The sequence below is a fragment of the Ornithodoros turicata genome, chromosome 10, assembly GCF_037126465.1.
Source record: "Ornithodoros turicata isolate Travis chromosome 10, ASM3712646v1, whole genome shotgun sequence".
Classification (NCBI taxonomy): domain Eukaryota; kingdom Metazoa; phylum Arthropoda; class Arachnida; order Ixodida; family Argasidae; genus Ornithodoros; species Ornithodoros turicata.
Window position 1 is genome coordinate 23,040,374 of NC_088210.1, and position 13,511 is coordinate 23,053,884.

A 13,511-nucleotide genomic window follows, 5' to 3' on the forward strand; every position below is an offset into this window, starting at 1 on the left:
AGCAATCAGATTACGAGCCGTCTTTGTTGAACGCGATTGGCTTACGTCTCGGAAACTTTCCTTTGGTAAGCAATTATCGAGAAAGTTTCCGGCGGGAAACAACGAAAACACAAGGAGACACGTACAACCATTTAGAGAGACAGGCATCTCCACCAGCGTCGTCCTCCAACTATTTGTTTCGGATGGCAAAACTGCGATCAATCCGACCAATTAAAACTGGGCTGCAGGGAACTTCTTTCTCCCTCTCTTGTCACGGAGGAAAGGCTTTTAAAGCTCACTGATACGGAAGATGGGAAAGAAACACTGTGCAATATATAAGGACAGGAAATCGATTGATTTGCAGGCATCCAATTGGGAAAATGGGAACGCGCTATCCACTTTCAAAACTATTATTTGCTCAGCTGGCGAACCTCCACCCTTGTTTCGAGTCTACCCGCTCTTTAGTGACTGTGGGGATTGTTTCTCTTGGTCTGCGAGGGTCAAACTGTCGCTGGTCGATTCATCGGGTCCATCCAGCACGAAAATATACGAATGTTGTGAAGTCTGCCGGGGCTTATGGTCGTGTTCGGCCGAAAGAACGTCGCTGTCGGTGCATTTGAAGGTCACCCACATGATGTAGAAAGGTTGAAAATCCCTCGAATCGGTGAGGAAATGTTAAAGATACCATTCTCACATTAATGGATTGATTGGTAAAAGAAGAAGGTTATTCAGAAGATTTATCTAATTGATAGTATCAGCCCTTAGTACTCATACGTCCCATTTTTCGTCCCAATTGCACTACTCGTTTCTCAGGAAATTAAAATAGAAAATTACGGGCAACAATGAGTCGAAGTGGCCACCGAATGCGCTCTGCTCCTCAAATACGGCGGCAAAACTACATTGCGTGCGGACAACACTGGGTCTCCAACGAAAGAACTTGGCTGCGGGTCGGCTACGTAGCCACCAGGAGCGGCAAGTCAGTCGGGAACATAGATCACTGTTGCTCGACGAATTGGGGATTATTTCCCGCCAGACGTCGCCCCGAATCCTTTACCTCAATTTTAGCAACAGCCAGCATAGGCAGGCAGACCGCTCGGCTACCCAACTTTACCCCCCCCCCATTAAGAATATTGAGTGTTCTCTGACATATTTGTTGAGTTTACAAGCAACAAGGTGTTAAAATAGGCTCTTTCATTAGCACCCAGGTGATGTGTGTTTCACCACCTCAAACAGTGTGTGCGACGCGTTGCATGAAATTTCACGCACGGGTCCCGTTTTCCGTGCGTGCGGCAGCGCGCCTTCAAGTTCCTGAATTTCACGCAGCATGTAACAGCAACGCCACCTAGGTAAACAAAGCCTCGTCCCCTAAATGACGTGAGGTAGTCATTATAAGTTCACCAGTCACGGCCGTGCAATCGGTGGTCGAAGCCATGAAGAGGAGCCGACGCCAGCAGCATGGACAGCCGCTGGTAGCCAAAGAAAGTCTGCGTTCGAAATTGTCTGCGGCGATTGGCTGTCGTACCGACCACCACCACCACTGTACTTTACTATCGCGGAGACAGAGAGATCAGCTCGCGTGGCTCAGTGGTGAGCGTTCTTGCCATGTCACGTCGAGACTGGGAGGTACCCAGGTTCGAATCCCGGTGCTGGCTTTGCTGTCTGGGGTTTTTCCGGGTTTTCCTCAGACGCGTTCACACATATGTCATATGTCGGCACAAGTTCCCTTAGAAGTCGCCCCAGGACGCACATTCCCCCCAGAGCGTTAGTCGTGACGTTGCCCACCTCTGTGAGGCCCGACAACGGCGAGCCCTCTCACAACCACCACCGAGACTGGGAAGTGGCCCGGGTTCGAATGCGGGCGCCGGCTGTGCTGTCTGGGTCTTTTCCCTGGGTTTTCCTCAGACGCTTTAAGACAAATGTCAGTACAGTTCCCAGTGAAGTCGGCCCAGGACGCACGATCTCCCGAGCAATAATGTCGCCATACCGGCAGGAAGACCGCAGGAAATAGCACGCCACAACCACCGCCACTATACGTCCACGTGGCGAAGTATAGTGGGAGAACGTACACTCTTAAAAATGAACTTCACCGCATAGCACGCTCCTAGCCAACCATAATCTCGAATGATATCGTTATCTGCCCTGATTTGTTGAAAACGGGAGCCGTACGCCTTTTTTGTGACAATTATGAACAGCATAAGTGTCACAAAAAAGGCGGACGCCCCCGTTTCCAATAAATCAGGGCAGATAACGATATCATTCGAGATGATGGTTGGCAGGAGCGTGCTATGCGGTGAAGTTCATTTTTAAGAGTGTATGAGGAGGAATTAAGCAGGCCTTCTGTATCTATACTCTTAAAAATGAACTTCACCGCATCGCACGCTCCAAGCCAACCATTATTCCGAATGACAACGTTCTGCCCTCTGATTTGTTGAAAACGGATGGCGTACGCCTTTTTGTGCCACTTATGCAGTACACAATTGGTACAAAACAGGCGTACGCCTCCAGTTTTCAACAAATCAGGGCAGATAACGATATCATTTGGGATAATGGTTGGCTAGGGGCGTGCTATGCGGTGAAATCCATTTTTAAAAGCGTTGGTGGTTTTAGTAACAGTGGCGGATGCGCAGAAGTCAATAGGAGCCAAGGTCAACAGAAGCCGTCTTTTGCTTCACTGCCAGTCACGACAACTCTGGTATCTCACCTTTACGGAGACCCAGAGGTTTCGCGACCACGCTGTTCAGTCTGCGTTTTCACGAACGTTGACTTCACGACTTTCCGTATGTGAAAGCTTTGCACGTAAATTTTCACTCGAGTTCCACGTATCTGAAGTATTAGAATTAAACCACCTTAAAACTTTCCGAACAAAACCGATTATCATAGTGACCACCAGTTCCACATATTCAGGTATAGACACGCACAGAGTCTACAAGGTGCAAAAGCAGCCGAACACAGAAGACAGATAGAATGACGAGACGACTGCTAACTTTCAACTGGAAGTTTCTTACGAAGGTATCGTATTTAAAAGGACAAAGTAAACACGAGTACGTGAAAAAATCAGAACCTTGCTCAGAAGGGGAATTGCTCAAATCTTCTGAGCAAGGTTCTTCACATTTGGAGACGTACTCAGGTTGTATCGAAATTTACTTTGTTTCACCAATCAGATTGATGGAGCGCACCAGATGGTGCGTAAGAAACCATCTACCTGCCTTCTCATCCATCTGAAAACCATCTCATCCCTTTGCTCAGCTACCTTCTCCAGTGCACTTTTCCGCATTGCGAAAACGCTTTGTTCTCTCTCTCGAAAGTATCCAAGGAGAGGAACGTCGTACCACTCTTGTCGCGGAGTTTATCCCCCATATGAGCTGAGTACTCAGATTACACAACAAAGGCGAACACTTTAACGGAAGAAGGTTCCGAGGACATGCGGCAGATTAAGCTTACCACGTAAAGTATGAGCGGCGTCACTCAGTGCAGCTTAAGTCCGTTGGGAAGGAATCGTGAAGGAAAATTACGAGCCGCTGTAAGACTGCGCAACTCGACTACAAACTGAAACCAACTTCAAAGCATTCCCACGCATACACTTTGAGTACTTTGAGTGGAACGTGAAGTTGGAGACGCGCATTCAGAAGTGAATACGGCTCCGCGAAATTGAACCGAAGTGTCCCGTTGTATAAGCGCCCGACGAAGGTGGTGGTGCTGACGAGACCGGTTTGCCGTTGCTGGCGCGAGTCGAGCACTGATATTCGAGCGACAGGTGACAAGAGCAGTACAAGCCGCTTCCATGAATTATCCGTTTTTGGCTGCCGCGCAGCGTGTACAACAAATGCGAAAGTGTACTTTTCCACATTATTTTGTTTTTTGCTACTTCATCACAGAGTTTCACCGCATAGCACGCTCCGAGCCGACCATCATCCGAATGACAACGTTCTCTCCCTTGACTTGATGAAAACGGGGGGCGTACGCCATTTTTGTGGCAATTACGAACTGACATCAAGGTGAAAAACCGGGCGTGTTGGTGTCCTAGCACCTGTCCTGTCGTCTCCTCTCTCTGTCCCGTTCCCAGTGCTAGTTCGTCATGCAATTACGAACTGTATAATTCCACAAAAATGGCGTACGCCCCCAAGCAAGTCAGGGGAAAGAACGATGTCCCTCGGGATGGTGTTTGCTAGCAGCGTGATATGCCGTGAAGCTTATTTTTAAGAGTGTATTCGCTGCAGTGGTTGGCGCACCGCGTGCTAAATAACAACGTTACTTTTACGATGAATGAGGAGTTTCATCGCCAGGGGCGATGCTCTACCCCGTTGCTGGTGGTGATGTGGGGAATGAAATAATGAGCACATTCACAATAAGGTTCGAAGTCCTATGGTGTCCAAAAATGTCAAAAGAGCCTCGAGGGCACAGCGTTGGTGGGCTGAATTTTGGCCAGGGACCAAGCAATTCTGAGAGAGGGGGAGGGGGGTGAGAGCGGTTCGGGAAGGTTGGTAGTGTAGGCAATGAAGAAGAATGTGCTCTTGATCTTCTATAGAGCACCGCAGTGACAGGATCTGGAAGAGCCAACTTGTCTCAAGCGGTAACGCCACTGAGCTGTAAAAGCCACATCGAGTCACATTCGATGAATTCAATTCATCGAATTCATCACTCGATGTGGCTTTTACAGCTCATGCGGAAAGCCAGCGTTGGATCAACTTTTACTCAGCATAGATGGGGCAAGAATGTCAGTTGGACAGCGTGCTATGTCGTGAAGTTCTGTTTTTAAAGTGTACTTAAACTTGTACCGGCAATGTTTCTACACAACACCTGTGGTCGCAACATTACCGCTGCGTTCAACCTGTGACGTGAGAGAACGAATATTCACAACGTATTCTGGAAGAATGAATGCAGTTTCTGAAGGAATAGTTCCGCAGCGTAACGTTGTCCAACATCGTCTTCACGTTTTCAATTCAGTATGTAAGAAATCAGAATAGCAATTGCGTATGTCAGGGCACGAAAAGGTTACTGCAAAGTAAGCCAAGCAGAGGCAAAGTTAGTAACCTTCTATGCCCCGAGGAATCCTTGCGTCAACAGGACTCCATTCAACGCTATCTCTATCCCATCCAGGTGGTAAATCTCCCTAATCCCTTTCCCCAACCGTCGGGCTTCATCCCGGATAATGCATGCCTCGGAAGAGACGATTCGTCCATTCAGCGCTTGCTTAGCGAGCCATTTTGAAATATGATGAGAAGTAAATGTTGAAAAATGAAGGTTATAATTCGTCCCTACCGCGGCAAAGCAAAAAAAAAATATATATATATATATATAGGTTAAAGAGGTTGATATATCAGACGGCAGCGGAGTTGAATAAATGTAAAATAAGAAGACGTGGACGATGTATGTATGCATATACGTGGATATATATATATGAATCGCTAGGAATCGCACCGCGGCAAAGAAAAAGAAAAAATTGATATACTATATATATATATATATATATACTCATGGAACGATGCGACAGCACCAGAGGACACGTGTTTCGCCGTGTTTGCGGCTCGTCAGCCCTGGGTAGCTGCGCATCGTTCCGAATTGGCAAACCAGGGGTCACTCAGCGAGCTTTTGCCCACGGACTGACGTGTACTATGCAAACGCGCAATGCACAACAGATAACCGAATCCAGGTGGTCAGTCCGATTTGGTCATGACTCACCTCCCCTTTTTTTTTTCTTCTATCCATCACCATCACCGAATCCATGAGTATGCGTTGTATACGGCAGACGTTGTATCTATATGCCACATTAACGCACTAAACCTACTGCGTACTGCTTTAATAAGGTCCAATGTGACTAATATATCAACACTATCTCTATCCTAACTATGCCCAGTACTAGGGCAACATAAAGTCGGTTGCTACAATCCATCCCGTAGTTTTTTTTCATTTATTCCAGCCCTCCTCGCACTATATAGCACATTTTATGGGTTGTAAGCGTGCCTTATTGCGAAGCAAATCGAGGCCGTTTATGTGGGTCAGCGGAGAGCAAACATAGGACAGAAACTATAACTATAAACTCTACAAATGGGAAAACAAACAGAAAAAAAAAATCATTATCTCCATGGAGACGCCGAGCCCAATCTGTGCACAATCGACTTTCTAGCTCTGTGTTTTTGCGCGACTGTCTTCTTTCTGTGTCTGTTCCCAATGCAATTGCGTTCGACGCCAACGACAAAAGCAAAACGCTCTTTAGGCCTCTGTCGTGACGGTGTACGACGTCTTACACACTGTACCGTATGGGTATAGCCTTTAACGAAGGACGTCGGTAATGTTTCTCGTCGTATAGAGGTGAGCACAGAGGCTCGGGGAAACTTAACCGAATTAACGTTGAGGCAACGCCTTCGAGAAAGACAGGCACTAGTGGGATGCCGCGTCGAATACAAAGCAGGGTATCACATCCTCATACTTGTAGGGAATGTAATGGTATTCTTTCCTTAATGCCTGGAGGAAACAGTCACCGAGAGGAAAAACGGAGTTCCGGTGTGTTTATAGCGACGTGTTGGAAAGAAAGAACAACGAATGTCTAGACGACATGTGTTTTTACGGCGTTCGAACAGCCAGGGATGGCGAGGAATGTCGTTGGGGCAGGGTGGGCAGTATACAGGGTGTTTCAGATAAATCACCGGGCTAAATAATTCGCGAACGGGTGCACCAATCGAAGCACTTTCTTTTTTACAAGTATGTGTCTGATACCACATACAAGCTGAGCACTGTGTGAATGAGTAGGAGGCGCTCATTATTTAAATAAATATTCAAATGAGTTTCGTGAAAAAACTTAACTTCTAAAGCAGGGCGCCTTCGGCATTAAAATGGGTACCACCCCTTTTGGGAACCTCAGTGGACACCTTTCAGAGAAAAATCTGCCAACGAAGCGGGTCATTTGTTGCAGTATTTAATTGGTTTCGGTTTGCATATTTTTGTCGCGGCTGGTCGCGGTGATGCGCAAAAGGACGCTTTTCCACTCACTTATCCACCAATGAATTACGCCCTTTGCGCTTCGCCACGACCAGCCGCGACTGAAATATGTAAACCGAAACCAATTAATCACTGCAACAAATGACCCGCTTCGTTGGCAGATTTTTTTTAGAGTGCAGTAATACGTCGATGCTCAACCCGCTTTATCAAGAAAGAAAAAGCAGAAAAATACACAATTTTTGTACTACTCGAGAGAGTCATTCTCCAATCACGCCTTATTTTAGGCGAATGGTAGGTGTCTTGTAGGCAGGCACTCAACCCTACCCAACGTTACCCCTTCTCTCCCCCTACCGATCACTCCTCGCAGTGCAGTGAGAGATGTGTATCGATATCTGTATAGATATGTGTACGTTTGGTGTCGTTTAAGAGCTGGTCGCTCTAAAAGATTTAAATGTGTTGTCAAAATTCCGATAACATTGATCAGGGCAACGCCTGGTGTGAGAAAACTCACGTTTTTTGCGGCCAACACTGGCTCTGATGTATTCAGATATTTATTCTTTTTTTAATGATTTTGGTTTCTACGCAGCGCACCGTATACACTCTAAAAACAGATCTTTGCCGTGCTGTGCGCCAATCATTGCCACGGAAGAAAGGGTTATCGCTTCCGACTCTTAGAGAGAGAGAGAGGGGGGCGGGACGCAACTGCATGAAGGGCAACCTCACCCATTTTCCTCTACGACACTCTACTCTACTTGGGCGCAATTTCGGCTGTGAAACGCCTCATCCAATCGTCATACATGTAGTTGTCGAGAGGGGCGTACGTTTTTTGTGTCAATTTCGATATATGATAATTGCCACAAAAAGGCGTACGCCCCCCCCCCCCCTGTCTCTTCAAAGTAGAATCGATAACACTACGATTTGTGGCAATGGTCGGCGCACAGCCAGCATAACAACACCAACAACAACAAACGATGACGATGAGATGGGGTGTTTCACCGCGATGGTGCGGTACCCTACCCCATTGCACAGCGAGCTATGCGATGAAGTTCAGTTTTTAGAGTGTATATAGACGGCGCTCTGTAATACGGAGTGTTGCGCGCATGCAATGTAGTTTTGCCGCCGTACTTCGCGGGCAATGGAAAGTTGGTGTCTCCTTCGGCACAGTTTTGCCCGCAATTTTAATATTTGATTTTCAAAAATAACATCAGCATGCATGATGAGGACGAAAACGTCCTGAGGGCTTACGCTTATTGATTGATTGATTGGTAAAATTGAATGAGCTCATATTATGACTTCGCGCTTCAACCGCGTTACGCTTACGCGTAAACTTCAAATCCGTTTCTCACTCCGTTTTCTTTTTTAGAGATAAAAGAACAATGAAAACAAAAGGGCTGTACAGTACAAGGCTACAAAAAAAAGAAAAAAAAAGGAATATGTCAAGTCTGTCGTCGCATCACATAGCTGCTATCACGAATTCGCATGCGCCATTTGGCAGCATCCCGCGTTCAGGAAACTAAATAAAAAATATCCCTCGCGCGGTGCATCGTGAAGGGTGTGTATTGTAACGCCGCACCGCTGCTTGGAAACATTCTTCACAATCGTCGAGAGACTTACAGTGTCGAACAACAACGCGAACGCGAGAGAGACAAAAAAAAAAAAAAAAGAATGAAAAAGTTCGCGAAAGAGGTTTTCATCTCTTTAAAAAAAAAGACTCGAAAGCGGGTCTCGAAGATTGATAGAGCAATAAAGGACCCATCGATCGCGATACCGGTGATTTATTCGTGGCTTCGTACGCTCCTATGCTGTGCCGCTATATTCTCGGCACCGAAGTCGGCTATATGGGTTGCGATGCTTTAAGTGGGCTCTCATCGTAAGATACCATTTTAAATGCGGAACTTGGTCACCGTATACACCGAAATAGACACTCTTAGTACAGAGCTTTACCGCAGAACACGTTCCTTCCCAATCATCATCCCGAACGACAACGTTCTCCACCCTGATTTGTTGAAAACGGGTGGCGCGTGGGCCTTTGTGTGACACTTATGACACACAATGTTAATTGTTACAAAAAGGCGTACGCCCGGATCTTTCCGCAAATGAGGAGTGATAACGGCATCATTATCTTTTTTTTTCGTGTTAGCGCCGCGAAGCAACTGTGGCTATAAGCGGCGTACAGACGTGCACAGATGGAGAGAGTACAGCAGAAAGGAGTGGGGGACAGGGGGGGGTTATTGTGCGTCCTTGCCGACTTCAGGGGGAACTGTTGCCGACATTCGTCGGGAAAGTCTTCGGAAAACCCAGGGAAAACCTCGGACAGCGCAGCCAGTTACAGGATTCGAACGCGTGTCACCTCCCAGTCTCGGAGTGGAAAGCGCATCATTATCTGTGTTAGCGTGTTATGTGGTGAAGTGGCTACTACTGACTCCCTTTTAAAGAGGGAATGATAGCGTTACTACTCCTGATCTCTGGGAAACGCAGAGCGTACGGCCTTTTGGAACAATTAACATAACTCCGTAAGTGTCACAAAAAGGCGTACGCCACCCGTTTTCAACAAATCAAGGTGGATAACGTTGTCATTCGGGATGATGGTTGGGTAGGAACGTGTTAGGCGGTGAAGTACTCTTTTAAGGGTGTAGGTGGTCCCAGAATGTACGAGTACTCCCTCCAAACTTCGGAATTGTAAAAAAGAAAAAGGTGCTTCTACTCAAAACAAAAAGGCAACTGATCTCGAGAATGTAGGAAAAAGCAAGTGCACCAAAGCAACACAGCGCAAGTCGCAAGTACACTCTTAGAAAAAATGATCGAGCAGTTACACCTTTTAGGAGGTAATAGTTGTCGCATATGTCGTGGCTAAAAGGTTGCAAAGTTCTACCTGCTACCTCACTCTCAAAACGGAGCTTCACCGCAAAGCACATTGCCCGCCAACCATTGCCACGAATGATAGGGCTATCGCTTCAGAGTTCGCTATTCGGTGAGTGAGGGGGGCGTACGCCTTTTTGTGGTAATTTGGATTGATGATGATAATTTCTTTTACCACCCTTTTACACCCTTTATCAGACGCTATGTTGACCTGGGTGGTAACTATAGAAGTTACCACCTTTTCATACCCTTTTTTTCCTAGAGTGCACACTGGATAAGCGCGAGGAAAAAGAATGAAAAATAGAGAAAAAGAAACAAGATGGTGACGTCTTCCACCCCATTGTTGCAGAACTCCAAGCTTCTCATGTCAATGGCTGGTTAATAGGACAAGGGTACACTCTTTCACGCATATACTTTTAATAAATTCCGCCTGCAATTCTGTCTATGCGGTGTTGTCATACATACGACGTGGGCATGGATACAGCTCATTCATTATTGGAGCAGACATGCAGTCAACTGATTGACTCATTAATCGCCTATTGTTGTTATAAGTTAGCGTAACAAAAAGGTCGGTTTCCTGTTCTGCGAAGGTAGTACGCCGAATATTCATGGACTTCAATTAAAACTGGCATAACAAAAAGAAGAAAAACGAGCTCGCTGCTTTTTCGCCATTCTTTCAGGTACGATACTGTATAGGGAAAGGACAACCACAGGTCTACTGGAATGCTTGCCAAACAGCATCGAGTAGAACTCCTTGCACAGACTAGAACGAAAAAAAAAAGGTACAAGAAAACGAAGTCCTTCTTTCCTTCTTGCATTTTTTCTTTCTACTTCTAATCTAATCTAATCTAATCTAATCTAATCTAGTCTAATCTAGTCAAATCTTACACACAGTTGACCTATACGATTAAGTATAATTTCGCTGGAGACATGTATGCAACATGCCTCATGAGCATGTGACAAGAGCAACGTCGGTCGTATCGCGCGACTCATTCCCTGTCACACGGCACTTTCAATGCGGATTGAATCTGATCCGCATCGAGTTTCTCAAGAGCGTTCGGTGCGCGATGCTGCTATACACGGTCCAACTCAATGCGCATTGAAAGGTTGTCTCGGCGACAGGCGGCTCTAACAGCCCCGAGGAAGTACGCTGAGATTTACAAATATGTTCCTAAAAACTCGAGAAAAACCGCATCCAACTTCCGCATTGTGCTGATGCAGGCCCTAAGCAGGGGTAGGGGTAGGCAGGGGTACGAAACCGTGCGCTGTTTCGTAAGCCTTTACGAGGTGCGCGGTGTCGAGAGCGGTCGAGATTAAACAAACTAGCAAACGCAGTCGCCCATCACATAGACTAAACCCGTAACCGCGAAATTCCATGGGCTTGTATAGGAACATTTGCAAATTAATGCAATTAATGTAATTTTTTATGTATTTTTTATTTATTTATTTTTTTACTGCTGCAAATTCGCTGAGTTCCAGGATGCCAATGGCGGTCTTCAAGCCGTCTTGAGAATCTCAATCCCATTTAGCGAACTGGATCGGGTTAAGCAAAATCGGAGTTCGATCCTGCTCGAACCTGTCCGTGTAGCAGCGCCGGATCCGCATCGAGCTCGATGAGCATTGGCTCAATGCGGTTGGAAAGTGTCCGTGCGGCAGGAGTATCAAAACCCTGAACGCGATTGAGCGCTCGATGCGATCCCAACAAAACGCAAACTTTAAATCGACTTCATTCGGAACCGCAAGTTACTTAGCAGTTACTTGGGGTTCTCAACATAATACTCGGCTCTTCCCCCACTTCTCGGCCACAGCACGTACCTTCCCTCTTTGTGTAGCAGCCCAATCTTCTCAGCTCCTTAGTAGTAAATTTATCGTCACTCTCAGCTCTACATACTGCAGATGACTGATAGCCTCTCTGAGCCAGCAGGCACTCGGTGGAATCCCTTCCGTTCACGGTGGTCTCATTTATTTCCCTTTATGCGAGGTGATGGGAAATTCTTACGCGCGCGCGGCGCCGAATCTGGATTCTTAATTCACGCCCTCGGGGGAACTCTATTGAGAATGCGGTGAAAGCCGCCGGCGAGAGTGCAATGTCGCCACGACCACTTCTGTCAATTCATTCAAACGGCCACCTTTTTTTAATTATTGTTATTTATTTATTTTTAAAGGTGACGGGCGAGAGAAGATTATTTTCTTTTTCATTTTTGCAAGAAGGAAGATTTTATAATGAGGTAACGAAGTTAGAGGCTGGTTTAAATCTAAGTAAATGCGTCATCGTCACACAATAATAGGCTATAAAGGGAAGCAGGGCTTCGAAATCTCCCCAGATTGGTAAGATGTCGTTTGTACTTTGAACGCATCTTCAAAACAAGCATCAAAGTCACAAGCATCACATAGCAGGTGTATTGCAAGGCTATATGTCCCGTTCTCTGCTGCTTGTGTTGAAGATGTGTCCTCAGGAAAGGTATTTTTCGGCAGTATGGGTACACCCGCATAGAGACAGTACTCACCCTTGCGGACCAAGGTAGATGTGTTTGAGCACCGAATTGTTTGTTCATTTCCTCCAAGTGTGATCTGAAAATATACCAGAAAGGTTCGGTTCTCAAAACTGCATACGTACAAAAATATGCGATAAATAAAAAGTAATAATGGAAAGCTCCGCGTTATAGGTAAGAAAATTTCGCGTGGCAAAGCGCGGTAATTTTTTCTGTTGTTGACAGCATTTTTTTGTGTTGCCAACTGTAGGATGGATTTTTTTTACAACTTTCAGCGTGTAAGAGGGCGTTTTTGTAAATAAATACATTTCTTGTACCGCACGCTCAACTGAAGGGTACAATAACAGTGTTGAAAATAGTGTTTGCAAAACACGAATCTCAAACAGTGTTCTAGATAGAATACAACTCTTTAAATTGTGCATTCTGTACAATATGCCCTTTGAAAATGTCTTTTTTTTTTTTTTTTTAGTGCAGCGTTTAGAAGGGTTTCATAATAAAAAAAAACCCTTAGTATGGTGTGCTATTTGCAATAGGAGAAAACATTTGCCCGGGAAGGTGTAAGAAATTACTGCGCGTCCATGAAATTACCTTTTCAGCAGCGATATTGATGCGGCACGTTGGTAATAGAATTCCATGCTGCTCTCTTAACAGTGAACTTCACCACATAGCATGCTCCTAGACAACCATCCCCCCGAGTGACATCGTTCTTTCCTCAGATTTGCTGAAAACGGGTTGGGGGTGGGAGGGGGAGGCGTAGACGATGTTTGTGGCATTATACAGTTCATATTTGCCACTAAAATGGCGTACGCCCCCCCCCCCCCCGTTCTCTGCAAATCAAGAAAGAGAACGTTGTCATGCGGGATGATGGTTGGCTAGGAGCGTGCGATGCGGTGAAGCTCTAGTCTACGTCAGGTTGTGTCTTTTTTGTTCTGCGTGTTTCTTCCGCACTTCAACATGGAATTCACTTTTGAACTTTACCTTGAAACTGCGTGCATTTTACTTCGAAACTATACTCCCCAACACAATGATCACGCGCCAGGAAACGCGCAAGGGTGAGGAGCACAAACTGATCAAGCGAACTACAGGGTGGGTGCTATAAAACGTCAGTCACATTTTCGCGCGTGACGCTATACCTATGAGAGAACTGATGTTCTGAGGCGTTCTGATGTTCTGAGGCGTAGCTTTCAACGCTATGCCTACTTGACAGACACACTGCTGCCACACAGTGAATAGTTTATGCCAGAG

The 13,511-nt window shown here is 46.0% G+C and overlaps 1 protein-coding gene across 3 annotated transcripts in view; it reads right to left on the bottom strand.

Annotated features, from left to right (window-relative positions):
* LOC135371080 (chondroadherin-like protein) overlaps positions 1-13,511 on the bottom strand; it is a 157,765-nt gene that overhangs the window by 77,351 nt on the left and 66,903 nt on the right. For all 3 annotated transcript variants that reach the window (XM_064605069.1, XM_064605068.1, XM_064605070.1), the window contains one exon: positions 12,282-12,345. The gene's annotated coding sequence lies outside the window, so the exon portion shown is untranslated. The remainder of the gene's footprint in view (positions 1-12,281; positions 12,346-13,511) is intronic.